The sequence below is a fragment of the Eptatretus burgeri genome, chromosome 8 (genome assembly GCF_056783735.1).
Source record: "Eptatretus burgeri isolate ZD-2024b chromosome 8, Ebu_testis_v1, whole genome shotgun sequence".
Lineage (NCBI taxonomy): Eukaryota > Metazoa > Chordata > Myxini > Myxiniformes > Myxinidae > Eptatretus > Eptatretus burgeri.
Window position 1 is genome coordinate 56,004,144 of NC_140968.1, and position 24,391 is coordinate 56,028,534.

At 41.0% G+C, this 24,391-nt stretch overlaps 1 long non-coding RNA gene across 1 annotated transcript in view; it reads left to right on the forward strand.

Annotated features, from left to right (window-relative positions):
• LOC147021790 (uncharacterized) overlaps nt 1-21,560 on the forward strand; it is a 59,181-nt gene extending 37,621 nt beyond the window's left edge. Inside the window, exons 3-4 of the long non-coding RNA XR_015060606.1 lie at nt 2,304-2,422; nt 21,015-21,560. This is a non-coding gene — a long non-coding RNA (uncharacterized LOC147021790). The remainder of the gene's footprint in view (nt 1-2,303; nt 2,423-21,014) is intronic.
• Nucleotides 21,561-24,391: the final 2,831 nt, after the last annotated feature.

Sequence of the window (24,391 nt, forward strand, 5' to 3'; positions counted from 1 at the left end):
TACCATGGGAAGAGAGTTTGGTGAGTAGGGCAGGTTCCAGACTGTGTCAAAAGCACGTGATATGTCCAGGGATACGGCTCGGATTTCCTGTCTGGCATTGAGGACCTCCATCCATTGATGGGAGAGCAGAAGCAGCATATCCAGGGTAGAGTGACCTGGTCTGAAACCAAATTGATGATTGGAAATCAAGCCATTGGAGAAGAGGAAGGATTTCATATCTGAGGCGATGATGGATTCCATCACCTTGCTGATGATTGGGAGAAGGCTGATTGGTCTGTAGTTACAGGGATCTGTTTTTGCACCTTTTTTATGCAGGGCAGTGATGTTAGCAGATTTCCAAGCAGATGGCAGATGACCTTGGGCAAATGACAGGGTGAATAGAACAGAGAGTGGGTGAGCAAGAGCAGAAGAGCAGGCTTTGAGGACACATGGGCTGACGCCGTCTGGACCGGTTGCAGAATCTGAAATCCTTGAAACGAATGACTGTTGTTTGTGTTGATGTTTTAATTGATTGCAAAGTGCTTTTTGTGTGGGATGCAAGTCGATGTGTCGGTTGATGGAGTTTTCACAAGAGTACCAGGTCTCGATAATCTCACGGTTCACCCTTGATGACCTTGTGTCAAGGATAGTTGTCTGATTCCTTGAGAAGGTGTGTGTGTGTGTGTGTGTGTGTGTGTGTGTGTGTGTGTGTGTGTGTGTGTGTGTGTGTGTTGTAACCAAGGACAACGTGTCATGTCGCCTTGCAGCACATTGGTGTTCGGTTAGCCATGTAGATTAGCATTTGGACGTTTGGCCCATGTATTTGGTTTCACAATCTTCACACGCGATGCTATCGATGACATCATTTCTGTCAAATTTGTTCACGTGGTTCTTGGGCTTTGACAGCTGTGCTTGAAAGGATGATTGTGCTTTGTGGGTGTTGTTGACATTGTACTCACGTAGTATGCGGCTTGTGGTTTCAGAAACATGCTGTATGTAAGGAAGTGCTACCAAGTGTGTTGTGCAGTTGGATTCTCGCTGTTGTAGTTGGGTTTCCGGTGAAAGGATTTGATGAAAGAATTAGAGTTGTGGTTTTCTCGCAGTGGTTGAGTGGCGTGCAGTATCTCCATCCCGCGTTGTTGACGGTCAACTAAGCTGCGAACACAACTTAGCTTGTGACAGGTGGGATGGTCACTCCAGTAGTCCAAAAACTTCCAAAGTGGCCAAGATATTCTTGTGGCCAAGAATCCCACCTGGAAATTCTAGTTTTGTATTTTTTATTTATTTTCTGAAATTTGTAGAATTTGTTTTTTCACTTAAGGGGTTATGATGTGTGGAAATGAAGGTGGAAAAAAGTCTAATTTAATGCAATTCAATTCCAGGCAACAAAAAGTGAAATTTTTTTAAAGAGGGTTTCGACTTTCTATACGCACTGTATATCCCAATAACAGGTATTCAAACTAAAATTTTAATGAGCAGAGTGTGGGTTGATGTTGAGTGTTACCAATAACTAACAGATGCCAGATGGCATGAGCATGTGATGGGATGACTGAAAGTCATCAGTCGTTCTGCAATGCCTTATGGGTAACAGCCAAAAAGATAGTATAGTTTTCAACATATAAGGTGAGTATACATTTTATTGAGACACCTTGTGTAATCTATCTGTGGCTCGATGCTCGAAGAGAGATGCTTGTCTGTTTGTGTGCCGCCATTTTTCTCAAAGGTGGTCAAACAGATCTTCATCAAACTTTCAGAAGTTCATCAATGAGTGCCTTGGAGTGTTTTCGGAAAAAATAATTTTTTGAATTTTTTTTTAAAAAAGTAGGATTTTTTTTTGAATATTTATTTTTTAATTGCCCAAAAGTGCCTAAGCCTTTGTAGATAGCTATATGAAAGATAATATTAAATGATCCTTGACCCCATTCCTTAGTAGGTATTGCAAAGTGTTTTAGGCCCCCACAAAAATTGGGGGAAAAAAAACAATATTTGATTTCTTTAAAATTCCAACAGGATTAGAACAGAACCAGGCAACACTGGGTACCCCTGCTAGTACAGTATAACATAAATTACAATGTGTTCAAAATTCCACTTCTAAAAGGTGAAAGTGTGTTGAAAACTTCCACCTTGATTCAATAGCGGTCGACTTTGTTTCTCATTAAGCATTGTGGCCAAATGAAACAGTCATCGGTGATAAAATTTCACACTTGTGCTCTAAATGTTATGCTTGGTCATTGTTTTCAGCAGCATTTGAGCTTTCACTAGCTTGGATGAATGTAGCTGTGTTGTTGGAAGGCTTATAAGCTTAACATCCATTCTCTCGACAGCTTGAAAAAATGAAATCTTTTCCCAAGCCTGGATATGTTGTCAACTTTTGGTCTCAACCTTACCCAAACATGAGTGGTGTTTCTCCAGCTGGTGACTTTCAAGATACATTTGTGCTTCTGTAAGTTTGTGTGTTCATTCACACACAGCCGCTTGCACTTGCATGTGCTGCATGATGCATCCCTCTTTCACTCTGCCCCTCCCCCCCTGACCTCCAACCCCACCCCTCACCCCCCAAACAGAACCATGTCTCTCCTATGTTGTCCTCTTTGTCTTGTACATGCATCTTAAGATGAACTGGATAATAAGGTGAACACGTTTTCTTTGTAAAAGTTTCTATATACTAGGCATTGTAATAAAAGAAGACACATGGAAGTGTACTCACAGGAAGAAATCATTATCTCTGTCCATTATGCCTGCGCCATATCCTCACGCCAGCACCATTAGCAGGGAGCACTAATTATACTTTGAATAGACAATGTCATACACAGAATTTGGACACAATGTCCCCCTCTTTTCCAAAGATACTACAGTATCTTTGACATCCACAACGTAAAGGTGCATGGGACAGCCGGCTTCAAACCCCCATTCAAAATTTCAGCATGCTTCAATATGCAGTTCCCCCTGCTGGAAATGCACCAGGACAGAATTTTTTTTATAAGTTTGACGTCATTAGGGATATAATTCAGACTGGACAGCTCAATGTCAAATGCACAATCAATTGAGGTATTGTATTGTGATAGTAATCATGGATTCACAAGAAAACTATATTTGTCGTTCGGTGAAAAGTGATTTTTTTGCTTTATACAAGTACTGTGCACATTCAACCTGTTCCCATTAGTTTGTGGATGTTGAACATGCCACAATGGCTTTTGAAAAGAGTGGACCTTGTTCAAATTTCAAGATATTTCTTGCCCAAAACTGCTTGATGGTACTTTTGCAGCTTGTAAATTTTGCAGCAGAGTATGGGTGAAGTGCACCTGCACACACGCGCATACTTTATACAAATTATCCTCAACCGAACCGAAAGTGAGCAAACGCACAAAAACAACCACTCACAAAACAGTGTCAACACAATCTCTAAATGTGGGTGCATTGTACATAGATGTCATTGTAGAAGGTGTTATTAGATCAGTGTAGCGCAATGGTCCTGTGGATATGCATCTTGTTTTGGCATATCTGTACAAAGCGTACCAGGGTGAACTGAAGACGTCAGGCGCAGTCAGATAAATGATCAAGCTGTAAGGCCCTACACGGTACCAGCTCTATGGAGGACCCATGCAAGCCTTGCAGGAATAACTCACCGAGGAGCCAATTCGACCTGCACTGAGCTTAGAGCTCTGACGAATGCTGATCACAAAGCATCCTCATTTCCAAGAGAAAATCTCCCCAAGGCGGCATGAGAGCAGTAAAGCGATTTATGCAGTGAAACGACCTCACCAAGGTCTCTTCCCTTGTGTGCACCTTCCTTTATCTAATTCTTTTTGCACCTCTTGATCACACTCGACACACATAGGATTTTCACACTCGCATACACCGACCTGTTTTTCCTTGCTCTTCTACCTCCATCTCTCGTCTCTCCTTCATATGGTTTACACACTTTTATGTCCTGTACTCCAGGCTTGCCCTTGCTTTTCAAGGACCAATCATACTGCTACTCATGGTCCCCAAAGCTGAAGCTTGTCGTGGCATGCTTTTACCTTCTTGGACATATCTTTGCTTGACCACCCAACCACATTGCCTATAAGGACGACTGCTTCTAAATCTCATGGCTTGTTATGTGGTGGCTGTTCCTTATGATCGTTTATACTATGATTATCAACCTTGGTCACTTTTCACAACTCTTAACTCGACAAGCACCAGAATTAGTAAATGATTTGATGACAAAGGATTCCAAGTTCCCCGAACAGTGTCCCAAATTCTAAGTTCCCATAAAAACATTATCAACCTTTCCGATCAATCAAAGCAAAACATCACAACACAATACAGAAATACTCATCTTGGGGAAAAAAACTGCCTCCTCCCAACATGGCATCCCAACAATGTTGGTCAGAGAAGGATGTAATCACAGCCAATTCCCATAATTAAGCACAATTTCAAAACATTGTTCCTTAATAGAAAGACAAACAACTCCATAAAAACTAGAGAGTTCATAGAACACCATACCCTGTACAGTCTTGAGAAAAAGGACATGGGAAGGGTCTTTTAAACACTTGCTTTGTATTTTCGATCACAATCTATATCCTATGAGTGACAATTTTGTCTGAATCTTGATATTCCTTAATGCTGAGAGCAAGAGCAGCACGTTTGCTTGATCGAGATTGTGTAAAATGGCATAATATTTTGTCTAAGTACTACGAACTTGGACGCTTTTGGAAGGGTCATCAAGGTGGTTTGTGTTCTGCTGTGTTGAAGTATATAATTCAATTGAAAATATAATAAAGGTTCTAAAGGTTGATAAAAAAAATAAGAAAACTTTTTATGGAAGCTTACTGCCATTGATGCACTGTCTTTTACAATACCTTATTTAACACGTTATATTAGTTCTTCATCATGCGAGCCTGGTGTTGGCGCAGTGGTTAGGGTAGCGGCTTGGGTTCCAAAAGGTCCTGAGTTCAAGCCCCGTTGGACCACTGAATTAATACACCAGGGGGTTGACTCAGCCTGTCATCCTTCCGAGGTTGGCGAAATGAGTACCAGTGTACTGGGCCGGTGTATACCCCGGTTAAAATAGGTGTACCATATCCCTGTGTCGTAAGAGGCGACTAGGGTTGCGTCAGGAAGGGCATCCGGCGTAAAACCTGTGCCAAATCATTATGCGGATCATACGAATGATCCGCTGTGGTGACCCCGAACGGGAGCAGCCGAAAGAAGAAGAAGATTAGTTCTTCATCATGCCTGTTGTTTGTGTCCTTTATAATGATTTGGAATGATTTTCAATTCCGTTTGACTCCCAGACATACAAACAGACAGATTAAGACAATTACCATACTACTCTGTGCGCATGTGTGCTCAACACACGATTCCATACAATTTTCCAAATTCAGAACCAAAGTACTGCTAAACTGCACTTTTGTGTTCTATGTTCCTATTCATGATCTGCAGTGTTCAAAATAGAACATTCAATTCAACTTAAGTTGTTCCTCAATCATAGACTGACATCTGTAGACAGACAAAGTGGACCAATTATTTCATCTCACTTTTTGCATCGCACGCAGGGTCACAAAATATTGGTTATAGTCGAGTCAAAGATGGGAATAATAACAAATTAAGCAAAAAAACATTGCAATATAAAATCAAACACAAGTTCTATGTTAATTGTGATAATTGTGATAATTCTTGATTTTTGTTTTCAACTCAGCAAACATCTTTACGACTTTACGACTCCCGTTCTGGTATCTCAAACTGTATGGTTTTCAAACATCCGTGGGCCCCATTCCAACTAACAAATGTCTCACACTCTCATTCAGTACACTCCTCAAAATCTCAAACATGCTCTTTCTTTCCTCTCTTCACCCCTCCCCCTCTTCCCACCCCCTCAAATCTTGTTCCTCCCCACATCCGCTCCCATCTTTAGCATACCACGACTCAGTCTCATACTTCCCCTCTCCCCACTCCTCCCTTCTTCCTCCTCCCCCATGACTGTGCCTGCTCTCCTCGTCTCTCCTCCCTCTCAAAACTTCCCTCTCACCCCACCCTCTCAATTCAGCTGCCTCCTCCCTCTTCAAAGCAAACTTCACTGTCTTCCCCACCCCCCCCCCCCCACCCAGCTTCCCCCTCACATTTCTCAAAATCTCCCCTGACACCTTTCTCCCTCCATTCTCCCCTCACCCTTCTCCTTTCATTCCCCCTTTACCCTTCTCCCCCAAATCTCCCCCTCACCCCTCCCCTTAAAATCTTTCACCTCACCCCTCCCCTTAAAATCTCCCTCCTCACCCCTTCTCTTCAAATCTCCCCCTCACTCCCCCTTGTCAAAGCAGCCCCCTCTTCCCACCCCTAAAATCTCATCACATCTCCCCTCCCCTCCTCCCACCCCTCATTTTTTGTTCCTCCCCCACCTGCTCCCATCTTCACAATACCCTGAAATAGTCTCATCCTTTCCCTCTTCCTACCACTCCCTTCTCCATCCTCTCCCATGGCTGTGCCTGCTCTCATTGTTTCTCCTCTCCCTCAAAGCTTCCCTCTCACCCCTCCCTGTCAAATCAGCCACCTCTTCCCTCTTCAAAGCAAACTTCTCTCTTTCCACTCCAAGCTTGCCCCTCAACTTTCTCAAAACCTCCACCCACACCTTTCTCCCTTAATTCTCCCCCACCACCCCTCCCATTCAAATCCCCATCCTCACTCCCCCTCCTCAAAGCTGCATCCACTCACATCCTCAATGCTGCCTCCTTCCCCAACCCTGTCTCTTCCATCTTATTCCTCCACCTCCTCCAATCTCCTCCTTCCCTTTTCCCCTTCTCTTATTACTCCCGACTGTGACTCATCCCTTCATCACCGAGTGCTTTGTCCTCCCCATCCAACCCTCTCCCCTAGCAATTCTGTAATCTCCTGTACACTGTCAACAACTCTCCCTACCTCCACCTCTCCTCCCTCGTCCTACCTTCCTCCTCCCCTCCACCCAAAGCTTCCTCCCTTACCTCTTAACAGTTTGGACCTCAAACATCTGGGGCCTGCACTCTAACCTGACTGATCTCTCCACACAGGTTGCCACTGACAAACCAGACATAATCTGCTGAACAGAAACTTTCCTCCTTCAATACATCTCTGCCTCCTTAGTCTCTCTCCATGGTTACTCCCTTCTCTGGTATGATAGACCTCAGCCTTGGAGGCGGAGTTGCTCTCTTTATCAAAAACTCAATTCCTCACTCTCCATGCACTGCCGTTACTCCTCCACACCACCAGGAATACCTCTGGCTATGGCTTCCCCTCTGCTCTCACCTCATGTTTATACTCGTATGTGTGTTATACCATCCAGCAAACAGTGATAACTCCATTTACATCTCTCTCTGAAAACATGGACCAACTTCTATCCTCTCATCGCAACTCTCTCTTCCTCATATGTGGTGACTTCAATTGCCATAATTTCAGTTGGCTGAGTGTGGGTACCTCTCTCACCTGCCACAGCACGTCAGCAAAGGATTTCTACGGCTCATTGGAACTGACTCAATCTGTCAACTTCCCAACGTGGATATCTGCCAATGGTACTCGATCTCTTCTGGATTTGATTTTGACCCGTTTCCCAGCCCACATGTCCTCAAAACCTGTTATGTTGCTCTTGCTCACCCTTTCTCCATACTATTCACCCTTGGAACAGCTTGGAAATCAGCAAACATTACCGCCCTGCATAAAAAAGGTGCACAAACTGATCCCTGCCACTACAGACCAATCAGCCTACTCGCAATCATCAGCAAGGTTATGGAATCCTTCACTGCTTCCAACATTAAATCCTTCCTCTTCTTCAATGGCTTGATTTCCAACCATCAATTTGGATTCAGACCAGTTCACTCTACTCTGGACATGCTGCTTCTGCTGTTGCAACAATGGATGGAGGTCCTAAATGCCAAACATGAGATCAGAGCCATCTCCTGGGACATATCGTGAGCTTTCGATATGGTCTGGCATCCCGAACTGCTCACCAAGCTCGCTTCTTATGGTCTCCAAGGCAATCTCCACTCATGGCTTGTGGACTTCCTCTCCTGTCACAGTCAACGCGTGGCTCTAAATGTCTCTCTCTCTCTCTCTCTCTCTCTCTCTCTCTCTCTCTCTCTCTCTCTCTCTCTCTCTCTCTCTCTCTCTCTCTCTCTCTCTCTCTCTCTCTCTCCCCTCTTCCTGTCCAGGCTGGAGTTCCTCAAGGCAGTGTTCTGGGTCCTGTGCTTTTTCTGGTTTTCATCAATGATCTTGCTGACTCTCTGGAAAATCCTCTTTATCTCTTTGCTGATGACTCCACCCTCTGCTGTACCATCTATCATCCCCCTGATCAGCAAGCAGCAGCTTCTTTACTCTCTGCAGTTCTGGATAAAATCACAAGCTGGTCTAAAACATGTCTTTCAATCCTGACAAATCTCACACTCCCACTATGTCTCTCCGAAAGGGCCGTTTACAAAACCCCACCATCTACTTTTTCAACAATCCACTTGAAGAAGTCCTTTCACTCAAGCTTTTGGGCCTCACTCTCTGCCACAATGTTTCCTGGGAAAGCCACATCCCCAAGCTGGCCTCCAACACCTGTTGCCAACTGGGCATCCTATATCATGCAAAGTCCTTCCTTGACACATCTGAGTTTCTAACCATTTACAAAGTTTTCATTCGCAGCCTGATGGAGTACTGCTATCCCCTCTGAGGTGGTTCTCCTGCCTCACACTTCGCTCGGCTTCACGCTGTGGAAACCAAGGCCTCTATAGGATCATTTGTATCTCCTGCGATGAAGCTGAGTCTTTGGGTCTCTCACTCTCTCACCACAGACAGGTCGGTGGTCTTTCTGTTTTCTACCGTCACCTCTCTGGCCTTGCCCCCCCAACCCCCCCCCCTGCTCTGTCTGTGCTCTGTCCCCTTTCTTTTCTTCCACAAGGCGTTCTCTATTCTTTCACAGGGCGTTCAATGTCGGCCAAAAAACCCCTTCTGATGAAACTACCAAAATCAAGAATCACTGCTCACCTTCACTCTTTTATTCCTCTTTTTACCCCACCTTTGGAACAAACTTCCCACTCCTTCCCATGCTCACTTCAATCCCACTCCTTCCTCCAGGTCTTCAAAACAGCTGTTCACCACCATCTCATGTCTTCCCCCATTCAATATCTTGAACTTTTCTTCCCCCGTTAATCCACCCCAAACCCACATCCTTCAAATTCCCTGTTTTCCTTCCTGAAAGTTGCTGTAGTCCCATCTTGTTTGCCCCATATATCAAACATATACCCCCCAACCCATCCCTCTCCCTTCCACAGATCTCCCATTGTTTCTGTTCCCCACTCTTTTTTGCTTCCCTTCCCTCCCCTGCCCCTCTTGTCTCCTGCCTTGTAATATGTTCTGTATGTTAACTCTTACATGAGCCTTGACATGGTATTTTTTTTCTTAAGTCTCTTTAAAAATAGCAAACACTTCATTCCCCTTGAGTCACCCCAGGTCATGGAGGATTTGTTGTACTTTAAGAAAACTATGAAACGAGCAGTCCCTTTCTCCATTTTTATTTTCAAGAAAAAGGAACCCATCAACTGCTTGTGAATCAAGTCTCTGTTTTATTCCCTTTACCCATGGAGGCATGCAGTCTGTTCCTGTCTACATTTCTCCCCATGGCACATTCATTCATCTGAACCCAACGTTGTGTCACCAATCCTGTGGAGGATCAGCACAGGCCCCACCTGGGATGACTTGAACTTCAGTGAAACTCCCTTTTTTTCTTTCTTTTGTTTCAGGATCGAAGGTTCATAGTCGAGCTTCCACACACACTTGGACATACAGATTAATCCATGAGACACAACACAGGACTGTTAGATGATAAAAAATACACAGCCACTGAGCTTGAGGGGGGGAGGGGGTACCATAATTTCCCAGGGCACTCTGAGTACCAGCGACGTCACAACAATGGAGCCGCCTTCCTCACCACACTCAGTGCAGCATTTCCTAAGAAGGGATCAAGGTTATCTGTTGTCCTTTTAAATGCTGAATGTCAAGTGAGCAAGCAGCACGTATCATTTTTTAAAAAGTCTTTGGTATGACTCGACCTTGATTTGAACCCACAACTTCCCAGACTCAGAGCAGATGCTCGAACCATTATACTACTAAGTCTGGTCCCTCATTAGCCTGTCCCCTGCACAGCAGAAGACAAGGTTTTGCAAACACTTTTGTGTGTCTGTATGTCTTTCTGGGCCTTAACGTTTTTACCATTTGAGCTTTTGTCATCAAACAATGTCAACAAAAATTTATTACGAGAATATGGAGATTAACAATTTTGTGAAAATATTTTTCATGATTATTATTATTCTTTGACCCTTTTTGGCTTTTTTTTGTTGTTGAAAAAAGCTCACATGGTAAATTGTTATTCTCCGACCCCCTTTTTTTTCTTGACTTTTTTAAACTTTTTTTTCTCAACAACCACTTTTCCGATTGACACAATTTTCAGGGTAGGAGAAACCCTCCATGGAGAATATTTTAATGATATTTGTGACATCATAGGTCACATGGCATGGTGGCTATCTTGGATTAAACGCAAAAAAATTAAAACGTATCTCTGAAACCGCTGATCAGAAAAATTTGAAACTTGGCACATCTCATTCTGCTCCAAATGGGAAAGTAACGATTGTAAGGCTGATGCCATCAGTGAAGTGGTAGACCAGCCATAAATGGTTTAATCAAAATCCTCGTTTACCATTGAGATTCAGTGTGGATGTCCAGGCCGTAACATTTTTTTTTTTTTTATCAATTGAGCTTTTGTCATCAAATCTTCAACAAACCTTTGTTATGAGATTGTAGAGAACACAAATGAATAAGATGTACAATTTTTTTTAAACTGTTATTTTTGTCAAGTTTAGTTTGAGTACAAAATGGACAAGGATGGGCTTTCCATTTTGAGATGCTTTCTCGACCCTTTTCGGATTATAAAGCCAGGTCATGTCTCGTATTGCAAAATCTGCCCTGCATGCCTCGACATACCTGCTCTACATTTTATGATTCACCAGATTGACACGCATTCGGGCAAACTCGTAGGCCCATTCCAGGTGACTACTTCCGGCACCAATCTCCCAAATTTTCTCACCCTTTGGCGGTCTGCCGATTCAATAGAGAACTCTGTATTTGTCGTTTGGATTCATTCCTTCTAGAAAAATAAAGTCTGAGAATGACAATGGATCAGACTGCAAAAGCACTCATCTTTCAAACTGATGAAGAATAACAGTGCAAAGGAATGGCTGTTTGTGTTTCCACAAGCCGTGCTGCTTGATGTACATGCTTTGTGGACATACTGCAAGGAAAATCACGTTTGTGTTTAAATATCAGCAAGCTTATACAGCACAATAAGGCACAACAATGAATAGCGATTACAGGAGTATTAGGATCTGAGCAATGTGGCCTGTTTGTTGTTTCTGCCAAAATATTTGCGGTCGCTTAGTGAACCACATGGAAACCTGGCTCACGTTACAAGCACGAGTCTTGGTGTCTCGAAGTGTGGTCAATATTCCGTTTATGAGGATAGAGTAAGGTGGGTTGAGATGCCCCTGTCAGGAAAGATGAGTGAGGTAAGATGACCCGTGCTTGCCATATACATCTTCCTCTGTCATTTTTCTTCATTATACTGATCTTCAGTTTAAAATCTCATGCTATACGGTCAGCCAGGGAGATCTCTCCTTCAAGGTATCAAGAAGATACTGTAACCAGGATGCAGGAGGTTAAGTTGGAGTGGGGGAGGGTAGAGGGGAGATGATCTTGTCTTACTTTACTCTTCAACTTTTGATAACAACCGTAACCGCCATTGTACACAAAGTCATGGGGTTATCCTACGATATTTAATAATTGAATAAGGCAATACTATGTATGTATGAATGTATGTATGTATGTATGTATGTTCGAATGTGTATGTATGCACATCTGAAAATCAGAGAAAAAACCAGGGCTGGCCCGATCTCCACCAAATGTTGCATATGTGTTGGTAGTACCGAAGGTCAGGTCATGGGCACAAGGGAAAAAAATCCACAGAAGGGGGGGGGAGGAGAGACGACTTGCCAATACTCCCAAAGGGAACAGGTGTTTCTAGTGTATTTATTAGGTTCAGAGAGCTGAATTTATAAACAGTATATAATTTCATTGTACGACAAACACTATCTCCAGAGTGGAAACTATCTGCAGGCTCAATTGTCTCTTGGAACCCAACTGCTCATGGTATGACCATCAAACCAGTAAATAGTGTACAAGCCACCCATATATGGAAGCTACATAGTTATATTGGATCACTTGGATAACATCATATTACTGCTTAGCTAACCTTGGAAATTTCACAGAAATCCAGAGATCTTTATGCAATGACAGAATTATTAACGTACTCAAAACCACAGGCTCAGTGTAGCATTTATGAAAATAAAAAGTCAGAATTTGGTCATTTAAGAAAATAAGATTTTTTTTCAATTTTTTTCTTTTTCGGTAGAATAAACGACTGTAGCATAGAAAGGGTTGAGGATAGGGTAGGGGTGGGGTATGACACTCAAAATGGTAGGAAAGGAGGTCAAATATTCTCTCATATTTCCGTATGTAATCAATCAATGCCCCTGAGCTTAACTGGAGCTGCAATAATGTTTTTGCAAGTCTTGGATGGGTGTCTGTCCCATCTTGAACATTTTGCCAAGGACAGTATTACATTTTTGAAATATAAAGTACGGAGTAAAGCATAAAGCTCTGTTTTGTGAGCACAATATTTTGCTGGCATAGTGTTTCGAATTGTAATAAAATATTCGATGATGTTTTTGTTCGTATCTCTTATTGAAATATCCTTACCTAAATGAATAAGTATTGGGTGTATTTGAGAAAAGGAAGGTTTAAAAAATGGCTGTTCCCAATCCAACCCTGCATCCTTTTGCAACGATAGTTTATATTGATTGTTTCCATGATTGAATTTGACCAGTGAAATATAAAACAGTGAAAAAAACACACACACACACACCTCAGCTGGTGTTTGTAGTGATTGTGAACCCAAATCTAGAGAGAGGTATTGTCATTTGCAAGAACAACCATGATTCAAAGAAACACGTACAGTAGGGATTGTGTCACATGATAATTTATGGTGTTTACATACGTTTTGGAGCGCTTCATGAAATGTTTTCAACCAAATTAGTTGTTCTGACCTCGTTTTTGGTTCTAAATCACAATTCCAATGCAGAAACATGTGTTTTCATCACATAGTGTGTATTTTTGCTTGTAACAAGCAAAACAAAACATTTCACACTGGGAACCAATTCTGAGAAAAGTTTTGGTTCCAAATCACGATTCTTTTTGGTTAACCATTTTGGTTCCAAATCACATAACAGTCAAGAAAGTCCAAATCAAACCATTTTGCACTGGGAACCTTATTCATGCGAAAAGTCTTATTTGTCCAATAAAAGCGTTTTTAACACAATGACTTGTTCTGAATCTGGTTGTTGTTCCAAATCACTATTCTATTGCAGAAATGCGTGTTTTTCATCAGATAGTGTGTATTTTAGCTTCTTCAAAGCAAAACAACACATTTTACACTGGGAACCTTATTCATGCAAAAATACTCTTATTTTCCCCAAATAGAAGCGTTTTTTAACACAACGACTGGTTCTGACCCCGTTTTTGGTTCAAAATCACAATTCCAATGTAGGAACGAGTATTTTCATCTCACTGTGTGTATTTTAGCTTGTACTAAGCAAAAGAACACATTTTACAGTGGGAACCTTATTCATGTCCCATAGTTCAAATCCCGCTCAGCTGTTGAATTAATACCAGGTGGGGTTAACTCGACCTGTCATCCTTCCGAGGTTGGCAAAATGAGTGCCAGCATGCTGGTATACTGTGTCGGAGTGGCGACCCGTCCAGAATTGTTCCCAATAGCCAAGGAGATTGCTTAAGCAGCACCGACGCTCTGCACAGAGTGTGGTCCCAATCTCCTCCTCTTATTCATGCAAAACAGTCTTATTTGCCCAATAAAATCTTTTTCAATACAATGACTTGTTAACCTCCGCCATCGAAGATGGATGGAGGTTACTGTTTTCACCCCTGTCTGTTTGTTTGTTATGTTGCCAAAACGAAGTTTTTGCAAGATCTGTACTTGGTAAGTTTTTTTTGTTTGTTTGTCTGTAATCATTGGATTTTTCACCTTTATGTCACTCTGTAGAGCACAATTCTCATAGGAAACTCTTGTGGGTACACATATCGTAGTATTATTACAATACCCTTCAGCACACATAAAGGTCAAGGTCAAGGTCAAAGGTCAAGGTCACTTTGCGGTAAATCATGGAGGTTGCCAAAACCCTTATTTTTGAGTAATTTTAATCGAATCATCTCCAAACTTTATGGGAATGTAGTATATGGTCTGGCGCTCAGCTGATTAGTTTTTGCTAGCGATTGGCCTTGACCTTCATGGTTAGCGCCTAAGGTCGAAATATTTTGACCCCAAGGTCAAATTTTGAAATCTTAGGTACCATATCATGTAGTACCTCAAATTGAACACCTCTATGAGTGCTTTCTAGATATGTCAAGCTTGAGACATTATGACATTATTTGGTGACGTTATGAGGCAAACGCATATTTTTCATGGTTACTCTGTAGAACGATTCTCATGGGAATCTCTCGTAGGCAGATATTCCTCAAGCAGTTGCTCCTGGTGGATAGCAGCTCTGTTCACCTCAGTGTGACCTTAAAGAAGTCACATGTGGTCACCTTTTAGCAAGATACGGGTTACCCTGCGGGTGACATTGGTTTATTTGTTTGTTTGTTTGTGAACAGTATTACGGAAAAACTCCTGGACGGATTTCGACGAAACTTGATGGGGGGATTAGGTATGGTCCACGGATCATGCCATTAGATTTTTGGACTTGGTCCAAAGTCCAATATGGCCGCTATGGCGGCCATTTTCAAAAAATATTTGATTTTTTTTTTGCATTTCTACATGTTTTAAGTGATTTCCAACCCCCCCCCCAAAAAAAAATTGTTAGAGAAAAAAAACCAAAATTTTGCAACTTTTTTTTCAACAAAATTTCGAATTTTTTTATTTGCATTTCTACATGTTATAAGTGATTTCCAACAAAAAAACATGCCAAAATTATAATTGCGGCTGATTTTGGAACTTCAGGTGGATATACCCACGTAAAATCAATTTCTGTCTCAAGGAATCTAGTTATGACGAATGAATTGAGTGTGTAAAAGTTAAAAGTAAAAGGGAAAGTTGCAAACTATAACTCTGTGAGCACTGTTGATGTCAAATTGAATGAATAGGATATCAGGTTCTCTTGAGTGACCCAGAAGTATTGGCGGCGGAGGTTTTGCACTATACCGAGTGCTCCCCCTCTAGTTCTGACCTTGTTTTTATGCCTCTGCTGACAAACTCACCGGTGGCATTGTTTTTGGGTTGTCTGTCCGTCCTTCCGTACATCCGTTTATTCGTATTTTCTCTGTAACCACTTATGCAATTGATATAATTTTTTTTATCATTGGTGCGTCTACTCATGTAGAGTGTTTAAGTTAAAATTATGACCTCATAGGCCACGTGGTGTGGCAGCCATGTTGGAAAAAATGAAAAACTTTGGACCTCTGTATCTCCAAAACCATTTCATGGAAAAAAATTGAAGCTTCTTCTCAGAAACAGCTGAACAGATTTAGGCTAATCTTTGCAAGTATGATTGCCTATCCATGAGGAACAAAAAGTTATTCAACTATGACATCATAGGTCACACGGTTTGGCAGCCGTATTGGATTTATCCTCCCACCTTTAAAAACCATCTTCTTCAGAATGGCTTGACAGATTGAGGGGAAACTTCACGCACATGTTCCTCAACCCTTGCTGAAAGCAGTGTGTTTAAAAATAATTAATAGGTCACATGGTCTGGCAGCCATATTGGACTGAACGAAATCTTTGAAAAATTATTCTCCTTGAACCAAGGCCGGATTTAGGCATGGGCAAGCTGGGCAGTTGCCCAGGGGCCTCCACAACCAGGGAGCCTCCACATATTTCATGAAAAAAAATTGTAAGGAAAAATGTATTTGTGAGTGCCTGAATGGTAGTTGGTAGTTAGTAGAACAGATATAAGATATTCATCTTATCTCATTCTCTATTTTATATAGGAGTCAGTTGACTTCTATGGGAGTTTGGGACTTTGCACGTCTCTTTACTATTATTATGCTCGAATTTTTCAGATTACATTTATGGTCCTTGCATTTTTAAGGTGACTTTAATAGTTAGCTTACGTTTGGTTAACCCGGCTTTAGCCGTTTGCACTTTGTTCTTCAAAACTGTTGAGGTATATTCAGCTCACATCATGGCGAGAAATAGTGGACACGCATGCACGTCGCGCGTGCTCATATCTTATGTGAGACTGAGATTAATAATATTTACATAGGGAGCATTCAAATTTGTCTTCGTAGCATCATCAATTTTGACGTAAACAACTCGTGTTGTCATCATGATGTTTATAGATGTACATTTTTATTCAGATTCTTTGTTCTTGAAAAATATACTTTATGGATGACTGTAAATATGTCTTGCCACCGTTTTAGTATTCTAAGGTAGGGTGGGCCTCCACTACTGAAGGCTGCCCAGGGGCCACCACATGTCTAAATCCGGCCCTGCCTTGAACCGCTTCATCAGTCAACATGAAACGTAAGATTTATGATCGAGTCATCAGGAGGAATATGTGTTTTAAATTTCAAACTGATTGATGCATGGTCTGACAGACAGAATTATTTCATATTTCTGAATCTGAGTTCAGGGATTCAAATCAAACTTGTATTGATGTCATAGGTGTCTTTGTTATGACATGACATAATTGCGTATGTCGAATGCTTTATCCGATCAGTATGAAAACTTTTGAGGGTCATCTAGGGATAAATTGTGTGTGTGTGTGTGTGTGTGTGTGTGTGTGTGTGTGTGTGTGTGTGTGTGTGTGTGTGTGTGTGTGTGTGTGTGTGTGTGTGTGGTGGGGGGGGGGTTGATGAAGTCATAGGTCACATGGTTTGGTCGCCATATTTTTTTATCGTAAAACCTTCAAAAATCTTCTCAAATGGCTGAACAGATTGAGGTGAAACTTTACAGGTATGATCACTTAACCATGAGGAACAAAAAGTTCTCCACCTAAGACATTATAAGTCACATGGTTTGGCAGCTGTGATTTTTTTGAAAAATAAACCTTTAAAAATTCTCTTCTGCAGAATAGCTTAACAGATAGAGGGGAAACTTCACCCACATATTTCCCAAGCCTAGGGAATACCGGCGTGTTCATGAATAATTAATAGGTCATATTGTCTGGCAGCCAAATTCGTTGAAACAAAAATCTTTAAAAAAATTTTTTCTCTTGAATCGTTTCATCAATTGACATGAAACGTCGCAGTTTTGATCAAGTAATTATGGGCTGTTTTAAATGTCAACCTGATTGGACGCATGGTCTGGCAGCCGGAATTATTTAATATTTGGAAACTGGGCTCAGGGATTTAAATTAATCTTGGTACAAGTATTACAATGATATAATAATATGGGTGGAGGCATATCTGGCACAACATTGCAACATCGAAGAGTGCCCTTCTAGTTTGTTCTAAATCACAAATTAAAAGCAGAAATGCATGTTTTTCATCACAACGTGTGTATTTTAGCTTGTAATAAGCAAACTAACACATTTTACACTGAGAACCAATTTCATGCAAAACAGTCTTATTTGCCCAATCAAAGCGTTTTTAACATAATTACTGGTTCTGACCATGTTTTTTGTTAAAAATCACAATTCCAATGCATGAACACATGTTTTCATCATATAGTGTGCATTTTAGCTTGTACAAAGCAAAACAACATTTTTTTCACTGGAAACATAATTCATGCAGAAACAGTCTTATTTGCCCAATAAGGGGACAGTTTGGTCTTGGCACACTATTCAAACGAGCTTTTGGTATGATATGCAATTTTGCCAGTGCCCATGGGCACAACGCATGCCATCAATATCGTAGGAGATTTACAATTACCCCCTAAGAAATGGGGAGTAAGGTGGAAAAAAGCTATCTCACCCTTTACCAATGCATTCATAATCATTCAATCCACTACACAAGGGGAATGGACGACTCTGAACTTATACTATGGAAATGCCTAAACCGAGGGACCTGTATGTTGTGTGCAATGGCCTTCGGGGCTGGTTCCTAGAACCGCAACAATATATTAATTAATTGCGAGGTCAAACAACAATAGACAAACCAATATATGGTATACGCTATACGGAATCTGTGCCTAGGGTCATAGGATCACGAGTTATAAATTCTAGTAGGAAACATTAAACAGGCATACTCACATCAGGAATAACTAATGTTAAACTGTAGCTGTTTACAAAGAGGAATTGCACATTTAAATTTGCCAACTTTTCTTTTGAATGTGATCCAACCAAGCAGTCGGTCCAGTGATTGAAAGTCATAAACAGAGACATAGAACAAACAAGAAATGATGTCATTGCGCATCACGTTCATCTGTGATTTATCTCCCCCACCACCCCCATCCCCCATTTGATCTCGCACTCGAAACTCGATGTTCGTCAGTTTTTAAAAGTCGAACCAAAGTGTATTCCTTTATTAAACATTTCAATATTCGGTTTTGAACCAGTCGCTGGCCTTTGTCAAGAGATCAGAGCACAGTCACTGCTGTTACACATTTCTTTGGCTGAAACAATCCTTGTGCTAATCTATGAGTGGAAAGTTTGGACAGAAGTTCCAAATACCTCGCGGAGCAAATATTGAAGATCCCCTATCGTGATCTCTCTGGCACTCACTAAGAAACACACCTGTTCGATGGCTCGGACTGTTTAACCCAACGGGCCCATGATGGAAACATTGCCGGAAAAGTCATAGATCCAAACCTTCCACGAGAATATCCATGGGTGTATTTTTTTCTTCTTCTAATATACAGCAAATCATGTGAGGGGATGTGTCTGCTCATGCTTTTCATGAGGGGGAAAAAAAAACAAAATCCACTGGATAGGTGATTAAAAAAAATTAAGCATCGCATTGCCAGCAATATTGGCTTACTGGATGAGATATGTCTTCCTTGAGCCAAAGGTTTGTAGATCCAAGTCCTCTCTGGGATGGTGATTTGAGTGGATGCAGTGTTGTGTGCATTAAATCACCTGCAATGAGGCTTGCCTGATGGAATTCCTTAATGACAGGGTATCCCGTGTCCACGCATCATGGAATTTTATGCCACAAATATGATAAACCGGATTGTTGCATCACAAACTGAATGCAACACAGACAACCAGCAGTATTGGTGCTGGAACTGGCAATTGGTCAGCACTCGATCGGGCCAAGACCGGGTCCACGTTGGTGCTGCTTTGGTGCCCTTGGCAATCACAATTAATGAACTGGAATCCCCAACGTAGTGTGCTCAAACACAGATGAATATAGTAGTACAAAATATATGGATTCTGAGGTTCAAGAAACTCAGCTAGTCTTAGGAACATAATGACTACACTGCTATTGGATTGTCAGTGAAAAAAACCCAACTGGCTTGTGAATGACTTTCAGGGAAGGAATAACCTGCTTGCTTTGATGCCGTGATGCCAGTCATCACTTGTCTGACTTCTCAGTGTTCTCTAATGAGTTTGACATGGGCACTCAGGTTCAGCTACTGAAAAGGCAGTGAGTGCTGCTCACAATCTTTAACTCAGTGCCAAGTAACATTTGAGTGATTAGGGCACTGAGATGGTATTCCGATACATGGTCTTTTCTCACTCTGTTAATCTTCTGCACATCCCCTCTAATCAACATTCCTCATACACACAAATCTCTGTCTATGTATTAATGTCTCGAATAAAGAACTATGCCTTTATCTTCAAGACCAATTCCGATCTTTGTAATCGGGAATCGGGCAGGGAGATCGATCTTTGGAATCGGCAAGTCATTGGTTGAGGTTATGCTAACTGCCATGGGCAGCAAGGAGAATCTGAGATTTTGGGCATTAACCCTTCGTCTGAACAAAAGAGGGATTTTTTTAGGAGGCATTCTTTTTGTAAGCAGTCGAGGCTCCTGGAGGAGCTCGGCTACAGGGTTCTTTTACCTCGTTATTTGTACTGCTTTGTGAGATGTTTTTGGTCGAGTTGACACTGTAAACTGGATGGTGTTAGGACAATATGTTGTGCCAATTCGGCCTTAACTCGGCTGGCCATCCTTTATATATTATTTAGAGGGGTAGCAAGAGCTCTTTTAGCTCTCTTTTCAAAATGGCTGTCTCTTTATTAAACACAAAATGCTCTCTTTTCCTACTATGGTTGTTGTATCTGAATATTTGTTATGTTTTACTCCCCCCCCCTCCACCATAAGGAATATATAAAGGGTGCCCAGCCAAGTTCTGGTCATTAATATGAATTAGGAAAAAAGTGGGGAGATCCAGTTGAAGATTTGCAAAATGAGCATTTGATGTAAAATATATGGTGTATATTGGAACATCCAAGGCACCACCTGCCAACTATTCTCAGAATGAATAGAAACACAGGTGAGATGTTTGGTTGATTTTCTTGAACTGGCTGAAAAAGTATCTTAATGAGATACTTGTTCTTTTCAACTGCTGAGTGATGACATTTGCACAGAACAGATCATCCAATTACCAGGACAAAAAAACAACAAAGTGGTCATCAAGATTATTAATATCCAAATTAACTTCTTTCTTTTGAGATAATCTTGGTGACCCCTTTTATTTGTTGCAACTTCAATCACCAGTGTGCAAGGGATGTTACAAAACCGATAAGCAAAATGCTGGCAGTATCAATGCTAATTGACCCCTGTTCAAACCACTTTGGTTCTGATGTCGAACAAACATTTATAACCTGATGGCTCATCATGGAGATGACAATAGATACATCCAAAGCACAATGTCCATAACAGTAGTGAATGAGAAAGGAGAATATAAAACACTTCAAAAGTGCAATTTCTACTTCTATTTCAATGCTATGGAAATGAGTACAAAGTTTAATTCAAGATACCTGAACTATTCTGAGCATTAGATTTCATTTCTGATTTTTTTTTTTTTGCAGCCCTGCTTGAGGCATGTGGAAACAGAAACACAAGACGAGCAACTCAAATCGGCGAAGCAGAACAGTTTGGAAATTGACGGAAACACAGATAACCACCGTAGATTGGTCTCTGGTTTCGATTTCACAAGTTTGAAAACTCACCCAATTTGTCCACATTAGCTTCTCCTAATAGTCTTTATAACAACTTTGACGCCAAGTCGAGCATTATTACTGAAGCAGGCCTAAAAAAAAAAAAACCAACACCATGCTGATTGCAATGAGGCCTTAAGGTCTCTAGGCTGGAAAGTAGCCCAGTGTTTAGCAAGGCTTGTGTTGGCACAGAATTATACAGAGTGGAGTGCCAGGAACAATGGAAAGAGGTTCTCTTGACCCCTGGTTCTCCCCACTGGAGTCATAATCACCAGCCAAGTGATTTGGATAATTCCACAAGGCCAACAAGTGTGTCGTTTCTTATTCTGTTAAAAAAATCACTCGACTCGTACATAACGACATTATATAAACCGTGTAATCAATAAGTCACAAACATTATCGCTGGAATAGGACATTTACACACACACACACACACACACACACACACACACACACACACACACACACACACACACACACACACACACACACACACACACACACACAGACACACACAGACACACACACACACACACACTATATATATATATATATATATATATATATATATATATATATATATATATATATATATATATATATATATATATATATATATATATATATATCATTCAAATGAAATGAAGTTGCTCCTCAATCATAAATTGATTTACTTCAAAACAAATGCAGAGGTGTGATGCATGTACTTAACAACTTTGACATTGAAGAAGAAGGAGAATGGGAGTTTAATGTTGCAACAATAACATTTATGATTCAATGACAGCAGGAACCCTTCAGAAGGAGAAGGAAGGAGCACACAAAATTATATCTCATAATACCGTAATACTTCTCAAAGCAAAATAAAAATACACCCAAGGAGCACAAAAACAACAACCACAGCCACAGTGACGACAGCAGCAACAACTGTAATTATGCTTTAAAGGATGCATTATTCGTGTGTTTCATGTGTGTATGTATGCATGGAAGTATATGTAGGTATGTCTGAACCTTGTAAAATGTAAAACTGCTTGGACGATATCCATTAAATTTTGCATATGTGCTTGTACCACCACCTCTTGCCGTGGGACTTGCAATTTCCACCTGAACATCCTTACGATAATTCACAGACTGGTGTATGTGTGTGTGTGTGTGTGTGTGTGTGTGTGTGTGTGTGTGTGTGTGTGTGTGTGTGTGTGTGTGTGTGTGTGTGTGTGTGTGTGTGTGTGTGTGTGTGTGTGTGTGTGTGTGTGTGTGTGATGCAACTCCTCTTACAGTTCTGAGCAGATTACATCCATACTTGCTACATAGGATAAACATGACCCCAAATAATGTAAAGGGGTGTTTTTGGCTTTGCTGGTGGTCTTGGGGGGGGGGGGGGTGCAAATTCTCTATATAAATGTTTATCGTTTAGCGCCGCCTCTAGGTGGGGGAGGGTATTACAAGTTTTTACGATTTTCAGTGCAGTATTTCTGTCCCCACGTTTTCCTGCACAGTGAGGTGTTTTGAATTATAAGCAGTAGTTATGTTTTTGTTTTGTAACGTAACCTGGTTTTGTTTTTTTGCCTACACAGAGCTGTCAGTTGCAAATACACCACCAAATAAAGATATGCATCAGAAGTACGTGTTGCATGCTTGGAACAAGATCGCCCAAAGGGTGGGTACTCTGCTCGTATGGAATAATTCAAGTGGTTTAACCACTCATATATATATATATATATATATATATATATATATATATATATATATATATATATATATATATATATATATATATATATATATATATATATATATATATATATATATATTCATACACGTGTGTGTGTACGTGTGTGTGTGTGTGTGTGTGTGTGTGTTTGCACGGCCATATAAACTGTGTAGCACACCTCCCATGTCAAGCTAACCAATCACTTCAAAAAATTCCTCCTGCCCTTTAAAGTTTATTCTGTCATTCCTAAAATGATTGATCTTATCTGTTCGTTGTCCAGAAAGAGCCAACTATAGAATTGGGGGGCAGGTTTAATATGCTCAAAGATACAACCTGCTGAGATGTGACTGTTCCCCAATATGCACTCAGCACAGGATATCCACTTCCAGCTTCCCTTTTCCTCATTCCTTGACTCACTCCAAAATACATCCTTCATACAACTGCCGTCCATGTTGGATCTCTCAACAAATTACCTTTGCATATACATTAAGCACGCAGTCATTGTACCTTCGATTTTATGTAAATGTCAGACACCCTTTGGTTGAGATGGAGTTACATACTTGCATTCATTCACCTCTATGCTTCACTGCAGCTGTTTCACACTGAGTATTATACCACTCACCGGTTCACCTTCGAACAAACCACCATTGATTATTGCAAACATTTCAAACTTAGGACACATTTGTAAAAAGCACCTTCTTCCATCAGTTTGTCCATCTCTCTGCTTCATTTCTACTGCCCATGCCAGCCTTTTCGTTTATTTGCTTCTTTTTTGGCAGCTACGCATCCATTGAGACAACTTCACCCTCATGTGTATCTTACTGTGTCGAAGAAACGCCAACACTCATACTTTCAGCTCGGTCATTCACAAGATGTCGACTAGATAATTGTCTATCACATAGAGAACCTATCACATAACATCCCTTTGGGAGAGTTTGGCCTTTTTCATTGACCACTTCTATATTCCCAACAGTACCAGTTTTCACGTATTCCATTCAGTGTTGCAAACAGCTCGTTATGAAACATGCACTCAGGCTGCAATGTGCCACATGGAATCACCATCACAGGCTAAGACTTTGATTTCTACACACTTGACACATGATATTTCCTTCCCAGTAGCCAAAGTTCTTGCGACACATTCACCACACTGTAATGATATCACCACCGATACCTTTAGACTTTCTTTAGTCGTTCTGCAGGTGTGGCACTTTCTGATTGCTTGAATGATAACTAATCACAGTGTGCTATATCAACACATGAAAGTACAATGGAGCATTTCATTTTTACACATGAGATGCGATTATATCACATGTTACTTGCATTTCATACCCAATCCTTCCACTGTTTCCATAATTATTTCCAACACTGCATATGTTCTGCTTTATGAAGTTTTCGTCGAAGGAGAGAATAGAAGTTGAATTCTGTTGTTGATTGAGTTTTACCAGTTCCTTCATTTTTGAATGCATCTACAAAGTGCTGACACAATGAATTGGGAGACTTATGCAGATCTGTGATTTACTTTGGGAATACACAGTATGCC